Below are 25692 nucleotides of genomic sequence, written 5' to 3' on the forward strand. Positions count from 1 at the left end.
CAAAGAGGAAACTACTGGGGAAAATAATGACTTTGTTATGGTTTCGAAACTGTTCATGAAACTACATGAATCAATGCAAGAGACGATCAAAGACCAATCAACCATGCTGGCCATGGTAGACTCCAAAATTATCTTTATTGAAGGCTTTGTCACGGCGATCGAAAAAAAACATGAAGAACAGTAGTGCTGGTGTAGCTCAACTTCTTCACAATATTTTAGATCCAATCATAAAAGAAAAAACAGAAACAAGACTATCACGCCTGTCAGTGAGCACTATTAATCCATCTTTAGAGGGAGACTGAGCCATTAATCCTTTCGACTCCCCCATTGAAGGGCCAGACGTGAGGGATCACTTACCCGGCGGACTGTTAGCAAACAAGCCCACAGCGAGACATATGTCAGAGAGGAGAACAGAGGTTGGGACTTCAATTGTCATTAATGAATCAAACAAAGCGCCTCCCATAGAAGAAGACACCGTGGTCTCTTCAAGTATCCATGAGAAGGCAATTGCTTGTTCTCTGCCAGCTGAATCTCTTTTGACAGCCTCTGTAGCTATGCTAAACTGTGCCAAATTTTCATAAGAAATTTAGGCCAAACTAAAAAGACTGTACATACAAACCTCCAACCAAAACTGAAAAAGGATTAGCCTGAGCTACTGGGAATAGTGACAAATCAAGATGTGCAAAGAAACCTAAAAACCAAGCTAAGCCTTCTAAAAAAAAATCTATCCGCACCCTCAGTTGAGTGGGCCCCAACGGAGAAACCAAAAAATCGAGCAGTAGCTAATATCATCGAAACAATTATTTTTTGTGATGAAAACGAAAACATGGTTAAACGAGGCGACAAACAAGAAGCTGGAGAGCCTAATGAAGTAGATTTAATGAACCTGTCTACCTACAGTATATCAGCCGAAGAAACCAATTTACAGGAGGATCATGAATCAGCAGACAAGTCTTCATTGTCTGAAGAGTCGGAATCTGAATCCTCTGATCATGACGATGAGATACTATTGGACAAAGTAAACTTAAAGCTCCCAAATAAGGAAACTGTATAAAGAGGAACGACGTCCAATCGAATCAGATCAGCTTCCAACAAAGGCACCTTAATCCCCAGCGGCAGATGATGTAATTAACCTACAAATCCAAGAGTTTATAAAGACCTTACGATAACAATACGTGCAACAGCCCCTTATCAAATCGCCTAGTGAAACTTGGGTGCATGAAGATCTAACAAGGAAATCAGTTGGTTCAACGGCCCTGTCTGCATCTCTCAGCAAAGAAACGGCTCCCTGCACTAAAAAGGCAGAGAAAACTGTAATCTGGCAAGATGTAGGGTCCCAGTCCAAAGTAAAACTTAATCCGCCAATCAAATGTAAAACGCAACAACTAATCGCAGCCTCTGTTCGGGCGGAAGAGGATGGACTGATAGCGGGAGCAGGAATGTTCGATCCCAGCCTGAAGATTTCAATTGAGCGAATATGTTTTGTTGAAGATGGATTAGTACTCAACAGAGCCAACGTTGTGTGTCTCTTACACCATGTTCCAAATTTTGCACTTGTGACATCAAAAGACTTGGTACTAATTGAGTTTCCGGAAGAGAGATGACAAAGTGGTGGTTCATCTAACCCCAAAATTGACCAAACATCTTCTGCTTAAAGAAGCCCATTTTTAAGACCACTTGGCTTCCATATGAGGTAGTGCCAATCGACAAACTCCTCAAAAGCCAAATTACAGAAAGAAAGAGTGGATGAAATTAACAAGGGGCAGTTTTACTGACAAAAAGAGGAACCACAAAGAGATTGGCAAGCAATAAAAAGCATCAACCCCAAAACTGCTAGTGAGGGGGACAAATCCAATTGGAGATGGTTAGTCCAGCTTCTGGCAGATAAATTACCAAAACAATAATGCCATACCTTGTCTTATGAACAGGAAGGGTCTATTGTAAATTGGAACACAAGAGGCTTTTCACATCTGTTTTGTACAAATGTAAGCCAACTTCCAAAAACCAACGTAATATGTCTCCAAGAGGTTTGGTTGGTTGATCCACCCCTGATGAGGGATATTGGGTGCTGTTGTCAACTGGCAAAGCAAGCAGTGGCCTGCTGGTGGCTGTAAAAAACGATCTGGGCTGGATGTTAATGGATACCACTAATCCTACACCGTTCATACAAATGGTTTGAATACAGCTCCCATCTTCTCCTACTCCTGAAGCAAGAATGCTCATTCTCTTAAACGCATATTGGAACCCGGCTGACCCAAAAAAACAAAACTTTTGGAGATGACATTGAAGACCAAATCAACAAGGTGAGATTAAAATGGAATGATCCCTTGATTTTGATAGTAGGCGACCTAAATTGTACATGTTTGGATCAGACCAATAAGCCTATACTTGTTGACTCACTTACCAGCGACAACAAAGAAAAGAGGGGATTAAGCTGGAGAATGATGTTGCTGTCTAGAGACTGGCTTATACTGAACGGCATGATAAAGGGGGATTCTCTGGCTCAAGAAACTTGGAGGGGAGCAGCAACTTCTAAAATATTGGATTAAATATGCATCTCCTCCAACATGAGTAGGATCCTAAAACCCTTGAAGTTTTGGCCACTGATAATAGTGATCACAACCAATTAAAACTGGTCTGTTACAACAATATTGCTGATCTAATGCCACGGTATGATTGTAAAACAACTATAAATCCATCCCGGAATAGACTATCAATCCAAGCAAAAAACATCGACCCTTTAACAACAAACCTGACAGGCGAGATTGTGCAAATAACCTGTGAAAGGGGTAATAAGCGCATAAACTACGGCCCCCTGTTACAACAATTTGCACAAAATCAAAGTGGGCCAAAGGCAAAACCGATAATGAGCAATAGACATGCTTTTGACCATCAGATTGGCCTAAAAAAGAGAACACTTAGGAAAGTAATCGGCAGATTGAAGAAACTCAAGCTTGTGGAAGGGTCATCATAAATCCACAAGCTAAAATAATCAAATCCATCTGGCCCGGACGGACTAACAAACGTTCTCATGAAATGAAATCCGGAGCTTTGGGCTAACTTTATGAATAATCTATTTAAGGGTATAATACAGGTCGCTAAGATCCCGGATTCGTGGAAATAGGCGGTAGTTGTCACAATTTTTAAAAAGGGGCTGAGATAAGACCCAGACAACTACCGTCCGATTGCGCACCTGGATATACTGGGTAAAATCTTTGAATCCATCATTCTAAAAGAGTTAACTAGATGGAGCGGGGATCAAGAGGAACGACATCCTTGGCAATCTGGGTTTGTAAAGGGCATTGGAACTGGTTGCAATATCTTTCTAATCAACTTATTGAAAGCTAAAGCTATAATGAACAAGGGATGTAAATTCTATATGGCCTTTATTGACCTCTCGAAAGCTTTCAATTCTATATGCAGGGATGAACTTTGGGCTAAGCTTCAGAACTGGCAATGCCCAAGTTTTCTGCTGAACCATCTTCAAGATTTACTCCAGGGAACATCTATACGCGTGAAACTGGATCAGGAGGGGCTCCTTACAGATGCCATACCCACTAATGTGGGATTAAAACAAGGATGCCCACTTGCCCCAGAGCTCTTCATTCTACTTCTATCAGACATTGATGACACATTTGAGGAGGTTTGCTTTTTTCCACCAAAGATAGCTAACACTGAGGTGGGCAGACTCTTATACGTTGACGATATCGTGATCATCGACCAAACACCTATTGGATTACAACGTCAAATTTCTTCTCTGGAAAAATATCTTGAAGCAAATGACTTAATAATAAACCCTGCAAAATCTAGATTAGTGGTGTTTGGTGATGACGATCGAGGCTGGAGAGCCAAAAAATGTTCTATGGTTCTCTATGGGCGAATCGATTAAAGTAGTAAAAGAGCTATTATACTTGTGAGTAAACATCAACACCAGCAAAAGAGAACTACCCCGTATAGCTGCACTGCATACAAAAGCTACAAACCTTGCAGCGCAAGGGAAAATTCTACTAAAAAGGTTCTGCACCTTCTCAATATTGCCACTAATTTCTTTCTACAGGGCCAAAGTGGTGCCTATTTTGACGTATGGAGCTGAAACCTCACTCATGTTACCTGAAGATATCTAGCCACTTCTGGAGAGCATCTTTTGGGAGACTGTATTGGGTCTACCAAAAAGTATTCCAATTCAGATCATCAGACGAGAACTGGTGTTGACTTCTTTAAAATCTATTGCTAGATAGAATTCAATCTGCTGGTACAGAAAATGCCTGGACGACAATCCCAAGGAAGGCTTCAAAATCCTAAAAAAGGCTATGATAGACCCCAAAGAAATGATCCTCAAAGAGTGGAGTTTAATCGGTCAGAAAATAATTGAAGATCTAAATGAATCAGAACAGTCATTGCTCCAAAACTCCGACAAATTTAAGAGGAAGCTATATCATAAAGATTGGATCGGTATCATGGAGGACATACTTAGATATAAAAATCGAGATGAATTTTGGTCTACTCCGAGAATACTTAACGATCCACCACGATACCTCCAAATGTTTCCTAACTGGTTCCTGCATCAGCAATAGTTGAGATTCCGACTCAACATATGTGGCACAAGAATTCCAAGATCTTCCAACCAGGGTGCTGAAACAAAATGTAGATGCACTCTCTGTAAAGAACTATTTTCAATTCCTCTGATCAAAAATTTAGTTATGAATTGTTTGCTCCTGAAAACAGAAAGACTTAATACTATGGGGGATAACATTACTAAATATGGGGCTGCCTCAGAAAAGCTTTGGTGGACTATTTTGGTTGAAGGACAGAAATCGACAATAATAATTGCCCTGATAAGATTCTTGCTACTGATCTTCAGAAAATTAGAAAGTGTAGAATAGAATTGGAATTTGGAAGTGTGCTGTTGACAGTGACGATTTGTAGGAATTTTGAAAAGAAGATCTGTATTTTATTTTGTGATTTTATGATGCCAGTATGCGTCATAATTATTTATTTTCTTTCAAAGAGAAAACCATATAAACCAATAAATAAATTAAAAAAATAAAATATGTTAGAGTAAATATTAAAATGTTCTCTAATACCAATGTGGCATTGACACCTGATCCGGCAGGTCGAATAGGGTGTTAACACCGTTAGCACCCCGGGTTACCAAAGATGTTCCTTCCTACAATAGGACTCCCGTGGCATCCCATTGTTGGAAGGAAAATCCTTTACTAATAAGGCCACTAGGGAAAGGGAAGACTGGGCTCTGTATGGAGCCCCTCTTTCTTTTCGTGTCGCTTTCATTCTACGCAGAGAGGAAGAAGCGGCTGCGGCAGCGAGTTCCGCAGCAGTCACAATAAGGTAAGTTGGGGGAGGAGGGATTAAAAATAAAAAAAGTGGGCGGGGAAGATGGCAGTAGGGGGGCCATCCGTCAGGCCGCTTGGAACGCAGGCTTACACCGGCGGTTCAAGCCTGCGTTCCTAGCCACCTGATTGGCTGACTACCCCTGCCTGGGTGCTAATACTTGTTAATAGTTACAGAGATCTCAGGAGTAGGTGGGTTTAAGGTAAACACCATTGCCTATTGTAGATTGTTCAATTTAATTGTTATGAAAAACAATGTTAAGCCATGTGTCTAAATTGCCTTTGATCTAGAATAGTCATTAATTTCGGATTATATATATGTATGGATGTTTGTGTGAATGCTAATGATAACTTTAGTGCAACAACTCGAGACGGGGTTTTCCTTTCGATAAATACACTGTCAGTATCCATTGTAAGTTTGGAGAACAACTTTTCTTCTTTGATTTTATTTGAAATAACACAAAACATTCAGATTAAAATGGTCTGTTTCTTGCCCAGATTGTGGCGTTGTTGTATTGGAAGGAGTATTAAATTAGTGTAATTTAAGAATTACTCGAAAGGTAAATATCATCAACAGATATATCTCAATAGAGGTGCCTACTCAAGTATTGGACACTCTGGCGGTCCTTTCATACAGATGGGCAAAGATGGTGATACCCTAAAGGGCTCAGCTTTGGGGTGTTAAGAATGAACATTCTTGAAACATCATCACTGAGCGAGACACCAGCATGAATTGCGGTAACTAAAGACTTAATCAAGGTGACACTGAATCCTTCAATGCAACAACTGTAATCCTGAATTCCACCATATTGGTATCCTGTAGCCCCTTTGTTTGATCATTCTCTCACTCTGAACAATTGCCTTTGACCACACTCTGACCTGTTTCACCAGTCTGCACTCTCCTTTATTTCTGCTTGATTGCTCTTAGCCTATATTGACCCTCACACAAGATGGATAAATCTGCTTGCAAATAGAAAAGTACTTGCATCAATATTTGTGATATGTCTCAGTAGGCTGTGCTGTTGTGATTTAAACAACATGATAAATTACGAGAGCGACAGATTGAATTAGAGTTGTGCCAGGGCACATTTACACGTGCTGTGACTTTAGCGGTTCTATTCTGAATGAAATTTCGTATTGTTAAATTGATTGTTAAAACAATATACCTAATAAGGTACGTGAATCTTGGTTGTTCGACATATTGCATAGCTCCATTACCATTTCCATTACCATGAAAGCTAAGATGATGGAATTGGAAGAGCCAGTAAAAGTGATGTTAGTAACCAATCAAAAGCTGAACCAACTGCTACAAAATCAAAGATAGAGCATCGGCCAAAGACAGGAGGAACTTTCCAATTCTGTTACATAGTTCACTAAACAGCTTAACGTGGGGGGACCTGGCATTCCCAAACAGTCCTAGATCATAACTTGAGCCTAATTTGGCCAGAAGAGGACAGCAAGGAGCCATCTTTGCCTTCAGCTTAGAAATTCCCCTGCAGGCCAAGAGTTGGGTTTTCAAAGCCATCAGGCCGAGTTCAAGCCACAGATACTCCTTCGAGGTAGATCTAGATAGCCCCAAAATGCATCTCCAAAAATGAGCCTCCACCCCATGCAGCCATTTCCGATTTCCCATGGCTAGCGCCTCCAACCCATAAAAACGTCAGGCATAGCCCCTGCCTATATAGAGCCAATATACCTTTTAGCGAGAAGCCAGAGTGTGTAAGCATATATCTCCTGGACAAACATGCAATGTGCCTCGCCCTTCTAGCCTTTGCTTCAGTTATGTCATTTCACAGCCATTTCAAGCCCTAGGTATTTATAGGTATTTGTGTACTCAACTGTTCCCACTGTTGTCATGAGCTTGGTTCTGTTCATTTCTTTTGCAGACACCGGCATTACCTTGGTTTTGCTTAGGTTTATTGTTAGTTGTTTCTCTTTTGCATACACACCCAACTTATTCATCATAGTCTTTAACTCTGACAATATGTGGTCAAACATTGCTAAATCGTCTACATACAGCATACCACCAATAGATGTACACCCGATCTTTGGGATGCATCCCCCCTTTTCCATCAGCCTACCCAATAAATCTGACACATATATGTTAAAAAGCGGGGGGTAGCACACAACCCTGGTTAACCCGCCCTGTTTATTTGCATCTGCTTGGACAGACTGCCATTGTCACCCAAACGGATCTGGGCTGAGGTATCTGCATGTAAGGCTATAATCACTTCCAGAAGCCAACTAGGTCACCACCAGCCTCTCATTTTCCTCCACTGGATGTCTCGACCTAGCTGATCTCTAAAATCCACAAGAGCAATGTATACTGAGCTACTAGAGGAGACCCCTGCCTGGGATATTATAATGTCCAGTGCTCTGATGTTATGAACTGTGCCTGACCCAGCACAAAAGCCTGTCTGGAAAGAGTGGAGAATATTACTGGCTTTAACCCAGTCCTGCAGATGCTCTAAGACATAGGAGGCAAATACCTTTCCAGTTATGTCGAGCATCAATAGTAGAATATAATTTTCTGGGGCTAAACGATCACCAGTTTTAAAAACTGGAACCAATATTGATCTCTTCCAAGAATCCGGGATGGTCCAAGTTTTACATACCTTTACAAACAGGTGACACAGAACATCTGCCCATAATGAAACAACCCCCTTCAGAGTAGCTGCTGATAGCCCATTTGGCTCTGGCACCCTAGAGCTTTTAAGCTTCCTCAAATGTTCACAGATATTTTAAAACTATTAAACTCAATGGGCCAATCTGATGCTGAGGATCTACTTAACTCAGGCTCATTATTTACTACATGCTTATTATTTTCTATAACCCTTCTGGAATCGGATTCAAGATTAACAAGTCAGTGGTTCTCCTGACCAAGGAAAATATCGTCCACATACTTCTTCTGTTGCCATTTAGTAGCACTCAAGAAACATCTGCCAATTGCCAATTTTTCCCTACTTCTTTCTCCTTCCAATCCAATTTCTGTATTGGCATTTTAATCTGGCAATTTTAAGTTTTACAATGAAGGAAGAGGTGCCAGATTTAATTAGGGTTCATAGTTTTTTTTCCTAGGGGCTCTTTTAGCTATTTAAATTTCTGGATCATGACAATGGATAGGTGATTTATCCAACCCTATCATTACCTTGCCCCTCTTTGCCCCGGTGCTGTGAGAAATAACTGGTCAGTAGTTCAAACTTCACTTTATATTTCATATGCTGCACCATTTTGCATGCTCTAGCAATATTTGCTTATGATCAGAACAGCCTGTTGCCTGCTTGTGAGGCCACCAAATTGGTCGGGCCTCCCAAAGTTTGTCCCTGAAAATTCAAGGACCATTCAGCACTCACTCTTGCATGATCAATCACCGCTAAGCTGTTCACAGATAATGTTTTCCTTTTTTCAGCCAAAACACTATTGCAGCACACATAATCCAGGATTGCCCTGTGAGACCCTCTGCCCAGGTGGTTATCCCCGGGATACCTCCTGTGGTCCTCTCATTTAGTATTGCTAGTTCCCATTCTGCCAAGAAACTAATCCACTTTTTCCACTTCCCATGTGTCATTTTCATCTCCATTTGATTTTCTGAGGCGATAGTTCAGTTTCCTTTAATTTTATGAACTCCACACTTAGCATTTAGATCACCTCCTAGTATAATACTGTCTTCACTCAGTGTTTTCACGCAATGTATTATCAACGTATCTATTAAGGCGAATATATCTTCTAAGGAATCGGTACCTGGTGGATCCTAAATATTGATCACTACCACCCATTTCAGAATTGGTGATCTTTTCAAAACCACGCCAATGGCCAATACCTTTCCCTCTGCATTGCTGGGAAGAAGCATTTGTGACTCATGCTCATTGCCACCAATCAGTAACCCCCCAATAGGCCGCCCCACCGGGCCCTTTTTTGCCTTTACCTGGTGGATATTGTAACCATCTATCAGGCACTGCTCTGTTAGCTATGTTTCTTGCATCCTAAAAAACACATGCTTTAGTAGGATATCAACTGAATGGCCCTTTTGGAGAAAGTGAGAGTGACCTCAAGTATTCCAAGAAGCTAGAGTTAACTTTCAAATTTGAGGACCCTCTACCCCAGCAAACATACTCACAAACCACTGGCATCCCTGTGCTTTGTCCATTTATATTAGAGGGTGTTATTTTTAAACTGAAAAACCTCCATCGCAGGCCTTTGGGACTTGACACAACAGTTGTAGCACAACCCAGCCTCACAAGAGTAGGGGTCTTATCCAGCTCATGACCCAGAAATTCCAATGACTCAGCCTGAGCTCAGATTAGCGAGGCTGTGACAGTTAAACTACAATGTATTCTGGAACCCCCCCAGGCTTTCTTGGGCTCTATGAAGTCAAAATCGGTTGAACTAAGTATGCAAAGTGCTGGAATCTTGCCGCAAACTTAGAGCAGTTTGTTTCTGTTAATGTGAGGAGATAGTCTCTTCGTGTGGGTTTTCCTTAAGGTAAATTTCCTGAGATCCAGGACTGGCCCCCTGACGGCTGCCACTGGTTCAGTTACACTACTTGCCACTACTCTCTCCACAGCAACCCAGAACTGCATCCTGTTCCAGTAGCTGCCCCAGGCATAGTAATTTCAGCTCTGGGAATTTCAGTGGCAGCCACTTTTGCAACAGGGCTTCTGATAGGGAGTTCCGGTGAAGAGGGGGTTTCCACTTCATCATCTTCAAGAAGCCAACTAGTCAATGCACCCACACTCGGATGGTGTCTCTTCTTCTCCCAAGACTCCCTTTTCCTCTGTCGTCTAGAGAGACTTCTCTCTCTAACCCCTGTTGCTATTGTTGAGTTCAGAGGTAGCGACTTGTTAGCTACAGGTAATACGGCAGATTCTCCTTTAGGGGCAACTGCTTTGGTTTGTCTGTTCTGTTTGCGGCTCTGTTTATGAGTAGGGTAGCATAATGGTGATTGTGATGACATTTCTGGCACACTATTCCTGGAGGGTGGACTTTGGGAAGGAATAATGATCGGACAGGCTTCAGTTGAATTTACAAGAGACCCACCTGAATTAGCATTTTGAGAGTCAATGCCACCTTTGTGGACCAGTTCTAAACAGGACTCTTAGCCACGTTGGAGGAGTGTCATATGGTTGTTTTGTTTTAAAACTTCTTCACGGATCCGATCACACAGCTTGAGAAGTTTTTTTAACTGCAAAATTCAAGACATACCATGACGCCCCCACCTCCGGTTGATCCGTTTGGTCCCCCACTGACGTTTAATTTTTCTTGGCTAAGTTTGCCAGATCCCCCTCAGATGAGCGCATCAACCCCCAAAATAAATTTGGTGAAGCAGATAGCCGCTGTGAGGGTAAGTGGAACTCAAGTTCAACGGGGGGAGTCTGGCCTGGGCTGATGGGGCTAGGTTTGCAGACAAGGCAACTGGGGAAGCAGGAGCGAGCAATCCCCCAGGACCATTCAGAAAGCCGACTCTGGTAGAGTTCAGATTGTTCGAAAGTATATCCCCTCCGCCTTCCAGCAGGCGATTTCTGGAGCATAATTGGTAACAAAGCTTTAAGAGCGAGTTATTGTTAATGTCACCAACGTAGTATTTGATACTGCTCCGAGAGATAGAGCTCCAGTTGACATATTCAAATGCTCCTCCACAACTACAACTTCCACCAGTATTCTGGTAGTTTTTGCACTTTTGGAACAAAAGTATTTTGTGATTTGGGTCGGTGCACAAAACAGGGTATTTTCCACATAGTTTGGAGCCTTTGACTTCCCCTTTGCATTCGTCTGAGCGCCTTACCGGCCAAGCTGTGGGGACTGCTGTTTTATACCCATTTGACTTGCCAGGATGTTTGTTTTGAGCTTTCCGTAGATTATATCTAGTTCGTTTACCCTGTGCCATTGCCAGCATAGCTCCTTGGCACGGGGTATGAGTCACAAGACACTTGGCTCGAGAAGCTGCTGCTTCTAATAATATACTGATGCTGTACGAGAGAGCTCAAAGGCAAAGCCTGCAGTAACTCTCGAGGCACAGCGTCAATTTTACAGTCAAGATTGTGCACAGGTAGGCTCAAAGGATTTTTATGGGAGCAACAACAATGGCAATAGTTCAGTGCAGCCCGGTGCGTCCTACCTTGTGCCCTCTTGGCGTTCTTGGTCTTCTTGGTCTGCATGGACTGCGCAGACTGCAGGACAACTCAGCAACAACTCTGTGGCCACTGCGCAGGCTAACAGAGTTTTTCTTGGCTACTTCTCCTCCTCACACAGCACAGCTGTATACAGGGAAAAAGACTTCCACACAGATTGCAGACTGCAGGACAACTCAGCAACAACTCTGCCTCCGCTCCGCGGGCTAATGGAGTTTTTGTTGGCTACTGCGCCTCACACAGGACAGCTGTAGACAGGGAAAAAATACTTCCACATAGATCGCAGACTGCAGGACAACTCAGTAACAACTCCTCTGAACCAATACAAAATCTGTCTGAAAGACCTGCCTGATTACAGGGATGCATGTGTTTTAATTATTTTTTTAGTAATGACAGCTGGTAAGGCGTTGGAAGGCTGCCCCCATCAGCTTTCATTATAATGTGCTAGCAACATATATGCCTGCCAGATAGGCGAGGAGTCCTCTTCTGTCAGTTAGTGTGTTCACATTGTGGGTCTCCACAACGTGAACACGATGGCTGACAGGAGAGGACTCCTCTCCTGTTATGCTGCTTGTCTATGTTCTGGAGAGGAGGGGAGGGCCATCTGGTCCTCCCCGTGCCTGTGAGGGCGTTCATGGAGGAAGCATGCAGGTGTGTGTTTTTTTTTTAATGTAATGTATGTATGTATGTATGTTGGTGTGATTGTTTTTAGGAATGCAGGCTCCTAAATGTAGGTGTTGGGGTGTTGGGGCTGCTGGGGGCATGGCATTATTTTTTGCTGTACACATGATGCACAAAACTGTTCATCATAGGTAAAGCAAGCATGATAAGAGAAGTGTTATCACGTGGCTAGTCTGACCTACATTGAATGTCGACCAGTCTAGCCACTTGTACTGACACAATTGATTACCAACTGGGAACTAGGCAAAATGCACTTGCTTAACAACTGTGTGTCCCAATCTCATTTTGATGGTGCCATTGTGACATTGAAGCCTAATGGCAATTTGCACTAGAAGCCCTGTGTCAGGGTTAAAAACAGTACTTGTGGTACTTTGGAAATATTTGAATTAATACACATTATGGAGAAAAGAAAGGCAAACAAAATGGTGCATGTTCAAATGGTCAATGCAAGTTATTAGTTTCACTATTTTGAAAAGATTTGGAATTTAGCTAACACCTTTCAAAAAAACTCGCAATCTTTACATTTCCTTTGAAAATTCCTAACTTGAATATTGACTCTTTCTTAAGAGGCCAAAATAAATGTTAGTTGTCTGACTTTTTTGTTTTTGTTGTGCAGCAAGCACAATGTGGGCGGAGAATAAACGAGTGAACAGATTATACAGCGAGTATTAAGAAATCAATAGCGAGCAACATTCATTACAAAGTCTCAGCTGGAACGGACACAGCAATCTCCATCGTGTATCAAATGACTGCAGGGTGACTTTGTTCTCTTTACCAATGAAACGTTGCCATTTATACTCCTTTTGTGGAAACTGTTCCCTGTTTAGATTGCAGGACATATTTGACGGAGGAGGCTGTTGTGCTTCAGGAACTGGCTCCCAGCAGCTGAAATAGCAATGATGTGACTGTCAGCATGCAACAGTGCCCCCTGCAGGATAGCTAATTAGCTTTAAGTGCCGGAAGAACTGCTAAAACCTGCCTACAGGGTTCCAAATGTGAGTGCAGCGCCTGTCCTGAAAAGTGTTTAGCGAGATGGGGAAGACTTAATATGAGACAAGCCTGTCCGTTGCAACGGCTAATGGTGTCTATCTCTATTTCAACTTTCTGTAAGAAAGAGTTTTTTAAATAAATGGGTGATAGTGGACAATGACGCCACATTCGCGATGCACTGGGTTTGCAGATGAAAAACATCCCTCCATGTAAGAAAAAAAACCGACAAGATGTTCCACTGTTCTTATGAAATGCTTCACATGAGGTTTGAATAAGCGCTCGACCTGCTTGTCTGAGCGTGTTTTGTTAAGCGTTAGCAGATGTGGAGTGGGTGTGTGTGCATTTTCTGTAAAGCTTGTGCAATACTCCGAAATCGTGATCTTAATGTTAAGGAGGCCTCGTTACTGTGGAACCTCTTTTTTCATATTCTAAACATGCACACGCACATCTAGGCAAGGAATACACTTCACAGGTGGCGCTTGCTCATTCTGACATACGATGTGCTGTATCTATCATGTGCTGCTGCTAGAGATTGAAAAACTCTTTCTCTTGAGCGCTGCAACCAGTGCTAACAACACACTGGGCCTCATTACGGGTCTGGCGGTAACCCTGCTGGTGCTCCCGCTGGGTTTCTGCCGGACCCGTAAAATATTACCGGCGCCTGACTTCCCTGATGCCACCGGGCTATTACAAGTCCAGCGGCTAGGAAGTCAGGCGCTGGTAATTTTGTTTATCCCCATTCCCATAGAGTCCCTTAGGGCTCTATGGAAGTGGGGACACAGAAGCACCGGCACCGTTTTTAACAGTGCCGGTGCTTCCGTGACGGCTTTGCCTACCATGACCGATGTGCCTGGCAGGGTCAGACTTGTCGGGCACAGCGGCTCTGGCAGGCAAATTCGTAGTGAGACCCACGGTCTGCTTTTGTTCACGGTATGGTCAGAGGAATACCAGTGTTTTTGACCAATCGAACATTCTTCCAAGTGGAAAATAGGAAGATTAAACATTCAGAATATTAAACATGACACTGATAAATCAAGAGCGCCATCTTGCACAGTTCACATAGGCAGTGTGCACCGTATTCCTTTCTCTTGCTGATGGACAATGTCAGGATTTTTCACAAGATCCAAGCTGCCGAACAAATAAAAATATGTGTTCTGTTGTGGTCAGGGATTATGCTTATTATGTTAATCAGTATTACCTAGTTAAAGGTGATAGTCTTTCAAACGCAAAAACATTTGAATAAATGGATACATATAGCACACACACACTCACACATTCACATACGCATGTCAGCGCTATTACCAATAGAATTAGAAAGACTAGCAAGAGCCACATTATTTTTGACAATGTTTGCCAAGTAAAGCAAGAGCACCACTCCCCTGATTAATACTAACAATACAGGATTTCCCATTTTAAAACTGCCTGCAGACAAAACATGTTTGGGTCATTCTAGCCTCTGGGTCATAAACCAAGGATTCTTTAAAGCCTCCTGATTATTGACACCACAACCAACCTACTCTCAATCTTTATCACCTTGCAAACACAAACCCACACACACACAGACTGTGATAAATTGGATTCTTCTCTGCAAGTGTACATGGATGAGAAGGGGTAAAATGGCCCACTCAGCACTCACACTTATAGAAACCAAAACCCAATGCAATCGTAATGGTAAAACAGGGACAGTTAAGAGATATACCTCCTTTGCCTGTTGTGGTCGCATGGGACAAGGGATGGATATGCTCCTTCTGAGGGGTGTGATGGTGAACCATTAGTGATTCAAACAAGACCGTAACACAGTACAAAATAAAGGGAATGTGCAATCAAGGTTCTATAAAAAATATGTACATTTAATCAAACACACCATCTGCAATAGAACGTGTAGAAAATACTGTACAAAAACCAACCCCACAGGATGAACAGAGAAGATGTGAAAGACTGAGGAATGTAGCTTCCAGGGGTGGTAGGTAAGCTACTAGCCACACAAATGAAATGTCATTGGTGACAATAGTTTCAATTGTGACCTACAAGACACTCAAAGGAGGGCCAATCAATAGCTAATGAGGGTATGCCATAGCTCAAACTTTATAACACAACAAATGGGCAAACACCTACACTTTAAACATGTGCAACCTATGTGAGATGATGATCTGCATCCCATTCAAGATACTAGTGGTGAAAAGGTTGGGAGAGGAAACAGATGCTAATTGACCCTAACTATGCTACATATACCCTAGTGGGTGCTGGTGTACCAATTATCTAAAAGTGGATAGAAAAAGAAGGTCTGAAATAAGTAACTTTCTGAGATGCAAGGTGCTACTATGTCACCAGATTTTCAACATCACTTCACCTCATACCAGCCTCATTCCCAGATCACACACTAAAACATAATGTGGTACCCAGTACCTATCTTTGGCAACAATTTACAACTTTAATAACTGATATTCTGCGTGTGGACTGGTTTCAGTGGGATGGAATCGCTTATGCCCACTTTCGTTTGGACAGTCTTTTTTTCATGACGTAACCAGTCTCTAGTGCCCAAGTGGACCGAGGAGGCAGTTTGTGATTAACAGTACCTGGGTTCAGTTCTTGATGGGTTAGCAGAGTCAGGCCCAGGGTCAAGCGTGGATGTGAATGGCTCACGCTTAGTCGGGGCACGTTGGATTGTGTAGGGCCAAGCAGCAAGCGAGTGAATGCGGTACCCTGTGTGGTAGAAGTGGGCACTCAACAATTCAGGTTCGGGCAGTGCCAGGAATGCTTCACAGTTTTCCCAGGCAGATTCAGTCTTTAGCCATTGGGAGGGGTTGATGAGTGACACTGCAGTGGTTTGAGTCAGTGGGTGATAATCATCAAATTGGTGATCTTGGGGGTGTCGATGAGCAAGTCAATAAGGCGGACGTTCATGGCTAGCAAGGTCAAGCTGTGCTTGTAACTTCTGGTCAGGGACTGCATGTGACTCACCAGGGATACAGATCTGGTCCTGGCGCTGAGGAGTCGATTTGGGCCCAGCAGGTGATGGGCTTAGCTAGGGCACAATGCAGCAACAAGCTGTTTCAAAGTGTAAGCAATATTTTGGACTGGTGGAGGTGTGCCAAAGCCAGTATCGGTGCCCTCCCTCTCAGTCAGGATGTGGTGAACATGGAGCGACTGGTTTAGTGTAGTAAAACAGGGAGTTTGAGCTGGTCTGGCCCTCTGGCTGATGTGAGGCCTACTCAGGGGGACACGAAACAGGATAATTCTGTTCAGGCTCTGCTCTTCCAGTGTTAGAAGATTGTGGTGCAGATTGGTAGTCCTGGTCCACAGCAAAGGTCACTCCTGATGTGCCATGGTGGTGGGTAGGAGAAAGCTCTACTTTCTGCATTAGATAGCTCTTTCTTCACCTCAGGCTGAGGACTTTAGAAAGTGCAACTTTCCCAAAGGATATCCAGTGAGTTCTTCCAGAGTAAATCTGCGGGTCTTGAGAGGAACCAAGAGGATCTAAGAGACTCGGAAGAAGAGGTGGGAAAGTCCTTTTTATAAAGGCTCAAGTCCCCAGGTAATTGGACTGAAGCTATCCTGCCTTAGTGGTCCAATCCCTACTCTTGAAAAGAGTGGGCATTGCCCTTCTGATGTCACACCCACAGTGTCTTGCTCCAGACGAAGTGAAAGGACAGGAAGGAGAAAGAGAGACAGAGAGAAACAAGATTGTGGTTGTCTCCTTCCATTGACCAGAGCACTCCTGCCTACTATAATCCCTCCCCCTTCGCTTCTCACTAATAACAAAGGTCCTTAGAGATGTATCACCCTGGTGTGAGGCTACTCTTTTTGAATGGGTGTGCTCCTTTATGCCTAGCCCAGGACAGCTGCCTGCTGTGTGGCTGTATCTGGTGGAGGGTGTTACCTGCCTTCACAAAGAGCTCAAAGAAGAGTTCTGGTACTTCATCTTCCTGTCCTGCCAACTTGCATACCACACATACCACCACAAATGTCTATCTACCTCTCAATGGTGGCCCAGTTGTGCTCTTGCTTGGTCATGTGCCTACTTAGATACGCAAAAGGTGGTTTTACCACTTTAGAGTTCAGTTGTGCTAGTACTGCACCAATGCCAAATTCACAAGCGTCTGTATGAAAGATAAACTCTTGCACAAAGTACAGGATTAATTGAACTGGGGCCGAGCACAGGCTGTTCTTCTAGCTCTGCAAGTATTACTCACAGACAAGGGTCCAGGTGACTTTTGTTGGCAGTTTCTTCGATATCACCTTTTTAAGGTTAGAACAATGGTCCAAAACCCTTAATAAAAAGCTGGAAATAACATGTAAGACCTAGGGAAGGCCCTCACTTGATTTCTGGGTAGTTGGAATGTCCAATTCCATCACCATCTGGACTATGAACTGGAGAGGCTGTTTCTTACCACCACCTCATTGGTGTTCTAAGTAAGTCACAGTAAAATGCACTATCTGGCATTTGGACACCTTGATAGGCCAGCCTTCCTCATGGCTTGAAGCACCCATTCCAGATGGGTTAGATGGTATTCCCAGGTGTTGCTGAATACCACAATGTTGTCTAGGTAGGCAACAATGAGGTATTCCAGTCACATTAAAATCTGGTTCACCATCCTCTGGAAGCTGGCAAGATCATTATTTTGCCTGAATGGCATAACAGTGAACTGATAATACTCTTCATGGGTGAAGAATACATACCCCTTTCTTGCTTGATCTGTCAGACTGACCTGTGAGTTCCCTGCCATGAGGTCAACGGTACTCACGAAGTTGGTAGCACCTAACCGGTCAATCAGTTTGTCTGTCTGAGGAATGGGGTGTGCATCTGTCTTTGTGACAGAGTTGAGCCTTCGGTAGTCCAAGCAAAGCTGGACCTCGGTTTTCCCACTATGGGCCTTTTTTAGGGACCAGTACGGCCAGGCTAGCCTAGGGGCTGCAGGAAGGCTTGATAACCCCTAAACCAAACATTTGAGAGTCTTCCTCCTTGACAGACATCCGGTGAATCCTACTTTTCACTGGCTTACTGTCTCTGGTGTCTATATCATGGATGCACCAACCAATCTTCCCAGGAGCCACCGAGAACAGTCCTGTGAACTTACCCAGAAACTGCTATCAGTCCTGCATTTGCTGTTCGGTGAGGTCTGGGGAGATTAAAACACACTTGAGAGACCCAACAGTGGGTTCGGCATATTACAAGTCGGGGGAAGGGATCCATCCCCTCCTCATTCTCGTCATCTGTGATCATAGCATCACAAAGCCATCCCGGCTGTAATGGGGGTTTTGGTCAGTTGACGTGGAAAACCCACTGCGTCACCCTCGGGGCCTTGGTGTCAATGAAGTAGTTCATCTCACCAATCTTTTCCAGCATCACATACGGTCCAGTCCACTTGTCATGCAAGGCACAGGGCTTGACAGGTTTCATGATGCAGACCATCTGGCCTGGTGTGCATTCCGTCATGGTTGCCTTCTGGTCATGCCAGTGTTTCATGGCTTGCCTTCAGGTTTGGGATGCTCGGCTCTCTATGCTTGGATCAGAGGACAAGCACATAGTCAACTATATTGTAGGAAGGAGTTTGGGGATTGCCCTCCCATCCTTTCTGCACCTGACCTAGTGGACCCCTAACATGATGGCCAAACAAGAGCCAGAATTGACTAAACCCAAATCATTCTGTGACATCCCCCAGTAGGAGAACAGGAGGCAATGCAGGAGAATATCCCACTTTCTCCTGAAGGGATCTTCCAAGCCATATATCATACCCTTAAGGGTCTTGTTGAATGGCTCAACAATGGCAATGTTAGAAGAAACCGATATGGAAGAAGAAAGGAAAATGTTTCTTGAAATGCATATTTAACTGGGACGATACATGCAAAGAGAGAGGAAGGGAGTGCTATGAGCAAGTAAAGCCCCCTGACATCGTCACACCTTTATGAAGATGGAGCTGGGGTGGAAGAAAGGAACAATGTATATGATGGTGGGGTGAACACATTTGCAGAGTGGTGGGCAGGACGCCTTAGCAATGATGTTGAGACAACCGTGGTGAGAAGTGTGAATAGCTTCATATCGCCAGTGCCCGTGTATGGCACAAACCTGACAAGGAACCAAGAATGAGGAAAAACCGATGCGCAAGAAAAGACAGAAAGTTTACCACAGCGAAAGCCAAGCCATGCAAATGCAGCATAACCAGAGCTACCGGGGGAATTGGAAAAAGTGGGAGGCTGCTGGGAAACCATTATATATATGACAAAAGGCATCCAAGTGCTAAGGACGAGAGAGTAGAAGTAAGACTGTGTAATTGGGACTGTAAAAACCAGAGAAAACAAATAACAAATAACCTGGATGGGGAAGACGGGTATGAGATGAAGAGAAACTCGTCCCAGTCCTGAGGACGAGATATCATTGTAGAAACTTGTTAACAAGAATGTGAAAAAGACATAAAAAAGTGAATTTACCAATCCATGTGGGGAGGTACTAGAGATTGGAAACAAAAACCCAGGGACGAAGGGAAGATTTGCTTTGTATTCAGAGTTCAAGACTGGAGAGAGTCCAACCTAGAAACACGTAATGAGAGAGAGGAAAAAAACGGGCAAATAAACAAGATAAAAGAGGAGACAGCCTAAGAGAGAGAATCCTTGACAAGGAAAGCATAAGAGGGGATGAAGATAAACGCAGAAAGCCTGAATTACCATACTGGGAAGAGTCTGTAAATGATGACAAGAGTGTGATTAACATATTTCAAGTATAGGACCACAGAAAGCACAACACCCAGGAGTGTTTTTGAAGAACTACAAGAGTTGATAACAGAGACTTTTAAAGGAGATTACATCAAGAAATATCTATACCAAAGAGAAACCTATATATAAAGAGATTATCAGAAGAGAAGACCAGGGGAAGAAAAGACATTCTCCTATTTAATTTAGTTTGGATGGAGGTAATTTTTACTTTGGATTTATTGACATCTGGAAACACCTTTAGTTCCTTTAGATAGGTAGGGTATTCCCTCCGAAAATAGGGACAGACAGGCCTTATTTTTATAATTTGAGTAAATATAATCCAGAATGTTCTCAAAGTGTCTGACTCCTTCTTCTGACCCACCACACTATTCTCTCAAAAGGCCACCCAAGGCCAGATGCTTTGCAAGGACTGGACACATTCCTTTATCTTTGATCCCATGTGGGACAAGTAGAAATGGGCAGACAGTTTGTCGGTTGTCTTTGTCTTTCCTAGATGATGTGGCAACAGAGAATCGTGAACCAAGTCTAAAAGGACACTGCAGTGGCACTGGGAGTCCACCAAACCCTGGCCGGCCCCTGAATCAGAGTTCTTTGGGTCACTATACAGGAGACCATTCACCCTTAAACCCTGAACATCTCTGGATCTTTCCCCTGGGCCTGCTTCTCTGCCTGCTAACGCAGATCTGCCAAAGATGGATTGTCCAGCTGTGATTGTCAAAAGTTAGCCTGAATTGGGCTTCCAGCTAAGTACAAGTCACTTAGGTCGGGAGACACTTAAGCTATGAAACTACTGTGTTGTCGACCCCAGATTTTGGTTCTACACCGGTAGGCAACTCTGAGGTTCCTGAGTCTGTTGCCTCTACAGTAGGCACCTCGGTATCCACTAGACCTTCTCTGGCAGGAGCAGCTGTCTCTGTGGACTCTGGATGCAGACTGGGTAACACTGGCTGTGCCAGTCTCTCCCCATCATTAGCCAGTAGAGCCCTCATACCGATGGCCACCAGAGCTGCTTACCAAGCTGCAACTTTAGACTTAGATCCTGTTATCGCAGCAATGATTTCAGCATCAGTCTTATCATTTCCTAATAGTCAACAGGAAATTGAACTTTAACAGTGACACACAGCTGTGAGGTTTCACAACTTCAACTGAGCTCCATGATAGCAAGAGGGCATGAGGTGAGACCATCAAATCCCATAACTAGCTTGGGAGGACCAGGGATGATCTGACCAGGGACACCGTTGTTGCACTCGATGGGAGACCCAGTTCCTTTCCCGCTCAGTGATACTAGGATACATTTGGCCAGCTCAAGGCCGAGTGGCAATTCATCATCATCACGATGGACATGTTTATTATCTCATCGTCCTCCTCCTCTATGAGAGTAGCACTAGCTAATGCCAGCTTTGGGCTTACTTTGCATGTGGTATCTCCCTTCCTATATCTCTGATCTCTGAAAATAAGATAGCCCTGAAGAACTGTGAATGTGGGAGCCACAGTGTTAGGGGTACCCTCACGTCTCCTTTCTGAAGGAGCGGACAATGTAAGTGACTGTAATTTCACCTCAGGTTTTTGGGGACCTTTCTTAGCAAGAGAGTACAAAATGTTTTCCTTTACCTCTTTTGATTTACTCTGCAAAATCCCCTTGTCATCTGGTTTGGATGCAGTACCCACAGTCTTTTTCTGGACGCGAATAGCCGCAAACTGTTCAGCTGCCATGGCAAACTCCTGATGTTCTGTGATATTCTTGTCCACTAAATGCTAGTGTCAGTAGTGTAGCACAAAATGTGTTCCCAGTGGGCCATTCTTAGCCCCATACCAAGCTCCTTAAATAAGAGCGGGGCACGGCACACTCCGAGCAGTCCTTCAGCACCACTTGTGCGCAATGTCCTTGAACATGCTGCTGAAGGGGCACACACTACTCCAGGTGAAAGATGTAAATATGTTTTTTATTCAAAGGTTAAATGTTTCACCTAGCCCAGAAAGAAGGGTGTGGTGCCTGGTCCCCAAATATAGCAGCCCCCAATGGCTGTTGAGTTGTTTTATTGGCGTGTGTACATATTTGGTAGTTTTCGAGAGCAACCAACTGTAGCGAGGGAGCCCCATCCAAAGAAAACAGATTTGGTGGGACCCAGGGCCCCAGAGAAAATGTTTTGAATAATGGGTGCAATGGTGCATTATACAGTACACTTTCTGTGACAAATTGGGTAAAAGGCCTCTAAGTTTGCAATCATTTTTGTATTCAATACATGCAAGTCACCAAAAGTGCACAGGAGATGTTCCCAATGCATGTTCATGCCCTTCCCGCACTATATGCCAGTATAAAAAACCTTTTCATGCTGGCTGCGCCCATGCATTTCCCTGCTGGCTCCACAAATATTTGTCAGTATTCCCATATATGAACATACTCATGTTCATTATGCGCATGATGCCAGTAATTATACTATAAAATAGGTCAAAGCTGGCTCTGCCAACATATGTCAGTACCGCTATGTAAGAGCACACTTCTGTTGGATTGGCCATTAAAAGTGCAATACCACTGTAAGACAACGGGCCTCATTACACGGAAGGCGGTAAGGGTTAACGGTCACCGGTAAGGGTACCGGTGACCGTTAACCCTTACCGCCTTACTACGAGGTCCCTTTGCGGCACCCGACCTTAACACCTGGTGTAGACTAGCCGTTAAAGTTGGGACCTGCAAAGAGACCTTGGTGCTAATTACGGTACTGCAATTTGCGGTACCGTAATTACCGCCTTCCCCATTCCCATTATGCCCTATGGGGCAAAAATGGGAATGGGGAAGGGCCATGGAGAAAGGGGGAATTACCACCCCGCCAACCTTGGAATGGGGTGGTAATTCCCCTTTTATCCATGGTGGTACCAGTATGGTACCAGCGGCAACCATGGTGCTAATAACACCATGGTTTACCGCCTTCCGTGTAATGAGGCCCAACATGTCCAAACTGGTTCCAATGTAGGCCAGTCTAGAAAGGTAAGTACACTTATCACGCTTGCTTCATCACAGATGCTCAGTAAAAATAAATGTCATGCCACGGTAAGAATTAACTGGCCTGGCTACACCTAAATGGCAGTCTAGCAATGTAATACCACGTATTGTGCTTGCTTTATGAAAGATGCCCAATAATAAATGGCATGCCACATTAAGAAATGGCTAGACTGGCTCACCAAAATGCCAGTCTAGCCACCTAATAACACTAATCATGCATGCTTTATCATAGATGACCAGAAAGAAACATGTTAGGTCACTGAAAGCCATGTAATAACACACATGAACTTGGCTTTGCCCGAAAATGCCAGTCCTTGTGTGATTCTCTCTCTCCCTTTCTCACAGCGAAAAATCAATAAGATGTGTAACCTTATTGCTTCTACAAGAGGGGAATCATTGGCCCATATTCTGTGCTCATCCCATTCTTGGTAATACTTTCACCTATTTTCTCTTTCTGAAGTTGCTACAGTGCTCACCAGACTCAAATCTGCCTCTCCAACGGACCCCCTACCTCTTGCTTTCATTAACAAAATCTTCCCTCTAATTATTCTGATGCTCAATCATGTGGTTAATGTTTCGTTCACTAAAGGTTCCACTTCTTCCTCCTTTAAGCATGAACTTTTGGTCTCTCTCCTGAAAGAATCAATCCTGGAACTGTCTGTTCCAGAAAATGTCTGGCCTATTTCTCTTCTCCCCTTCTTAATGAAACTCCTCAAAACCAGGGTATGCCCTCAGCTTATTTAGTTTCTTGAACAATCCCGGTTATTTGATTCCTCCCAATCCGGCCTCCATTCAGGGTGAGGGACTGAGAGCGCGTTGGTCTCTGTGTTAGACAATGTCATCTCTATACACCATCAGGCCAGTGTGGAAGCTCTCATTTTGCTGGATCTCGTTGGTGCCACTGACACGTTTTTCCACACTGTCCTTCTTGACCGCCTCACCACGGCCGGCATATCTAGTGCTTTGTTTTTCCTGGTTTCAGCATTTCAAGATCATTTGAAATCTCTCTCTCTTCGCCCTCTCCGGTCCCTTCCTGTCACTCTTTCTTGTGTTGTCCCTCAAGGCTCTGCTATTTCTGCGGTGTTGTTTAATATTCAACCCCTTACTAAGCTGATTTATTCTTTTCAGTTTGTCTGCTAGTCTTATGTAGAAGATACTCAAGTGATCTTCCATCTTGACCTCTCTTCTGAAACTTTTTCCAGGCTTAGATCATGCCTTCAATCTGTGGGGGAATGGATAAGCCTTAACTGGTTAAAACGTAACTATCGATACATCCCTCTGGACCTCCCTGTTTTGGCTTCCGTCACTCTGCTCCTTCCCCACTGTGCTTCTAGTGGTTAGGGATCTGGCAGTTAAAATCTATTCATCCCTCTATGTCACACAACACAACAAAGCTGTGTGTCTGAAGGGCCATCTCCAACTGAAAATTCTTTGTAAAGTTCTTCTGTTTGTGCCTCCACAGTTTCACGCCTCTATTGTTGCTTCTCTTGCACTCTCTTCTTTTGATTATTGTAATTCTCTGTTCTGGCTCAACATTTGTATGTAATGAACCGTCTTGAAGTTCTTCAAAACTCGGCGGCTAGATTTGCATCTGTGTCCCCCAGGACAGCATATATCTTTCTGGTTCTCCACCATTTGCATTGGCGCCCTGTTGTTAAACGGGTTCATTTTAAAGCACTATGCCTTGTGTATAGTGTTCTACATTGTTTAGGCGCTGAATATCTTCAAACAAAATGTTGCTGGTATGTTACTTCCCATCCCCTCTGCTCAGCTAGGGTCTGGTTTGTGTTAATCCTATGCTTCAAATATGCAAAGAGGCGGTCACTACTTTTCGGTAGTGGTGGGCCAACTCTGGAACTCTCCCCCTCTGACCCTCTGTGCTATGGATAGCTTTCTTCAATTCAGACGTGCACTCAATACCCACTTGTTTTAGTTTCCTTTTTCTGCTGCCCCGGTACTCAAGTGCAAAGTTGCCTTCGGTTGTTTGTGCACTTTATAAATGCTCATAAAATAACATAACATTAATAGAAAGATTGAATTTCCCACAAATATATGAAACCATCCTAATTATAGCTATTAATGCACATGTGTCTGGTTGCCGATACCGTTTTTACCCCAGGGCTTTTTCTAGGCTGAAGGATAAATAAACATCTACACAAAAGGTTTTCCTTTCTTACGCTACAGTAATTTCTGTATTTACATTATTACAACGCAAATTCATTGTACATTGTTTTGCAATTACAATAATGATCAAATAATTTAAGAATGATATCTTGCCAGTATGAAATTCGTACAAAACAAAAAAAAGCAAGATTATCAAGAGAGACAAAGGTACAATACATGCAAAGAAAGAACATCATTCATTACAATTAAAACAAATGGGTGTGTTTATGCATTGTAATGTTAAATTTCTTAATATTGAGAAAGAAATGATCAGCAACATGTTTTTAAAAATGATACATTGCATTTTAAGATATTTTGCTTTTCGATGTTTAATGTCATCATAATTATAATGATATTGCATTAATAAAGTGTATTGTTGCTACAACAAGCATCAATCATCTCATAATTGATGCATGCAATAACCACACTCTTAGACACGAGTTTTGATGCTCACCTTATACTTGAGGAATCAGATCATTTATTCTACATGCAGTTTCCACGAGAATCCTATACTTCAAATCATTCCAAATCCTTCGGACTTGTATAACACATGATGGGGTAAATACGTACAATTTATAAAAGTGAAGACACATGAAATTAATGATGGATGGGCTTATGGCCTTTTACTAAAATTAAGCCACATTGATCAATTCACCTAAATAGGATGCTT

General features: G+C 43.2%; 1 protein-coding gene across 3 annotated transcripts in view; it reads right to left on the reverse strand.

Annotated features, from left to right (window-relative positions):
- ST6GALNAC3 (ST6 N-acetylgalactosaminide alpha-2,6-sialyltransferase 3) overlaps positions 1-25692 on the reverse strand; it is a 1879573-nt gene that overhangs the window by 1681383 nt on the left and 172498 nt on the right. Inside the window, exon 1 of one of the 3 annotated variants that reach the window (XM_069635171.1) lies at positions 25477-25603. The exons of the other annotated variants lie outside the window; for them this stretch is intronic. The gene's annotated coding sequence lies outside the window, so the exon portion shown is untranslated. Of the gene's footprint in view, positions 1-25476; positions 25604-25692 lie in introns of those variants that run through there. 3 annotated transcript variants of the gene reach the window in all.

The sequence above is a fragment of the Ambystoma mexicanum genome, chromosome 1q, assembly GCF_040938575.1.
Source record: "Ambystoma mexicanum isolate Mex_15411 chromosome 1q, UKY_AmexF1_1, whole genome shotgun sequence".
Taxonomy (NCBI): Eukaryota; Metazoa; Chordata; class Amphibia; order Caudata; family Ambystomatidae; genus Ambystoma; species Ambystoma mexicanum.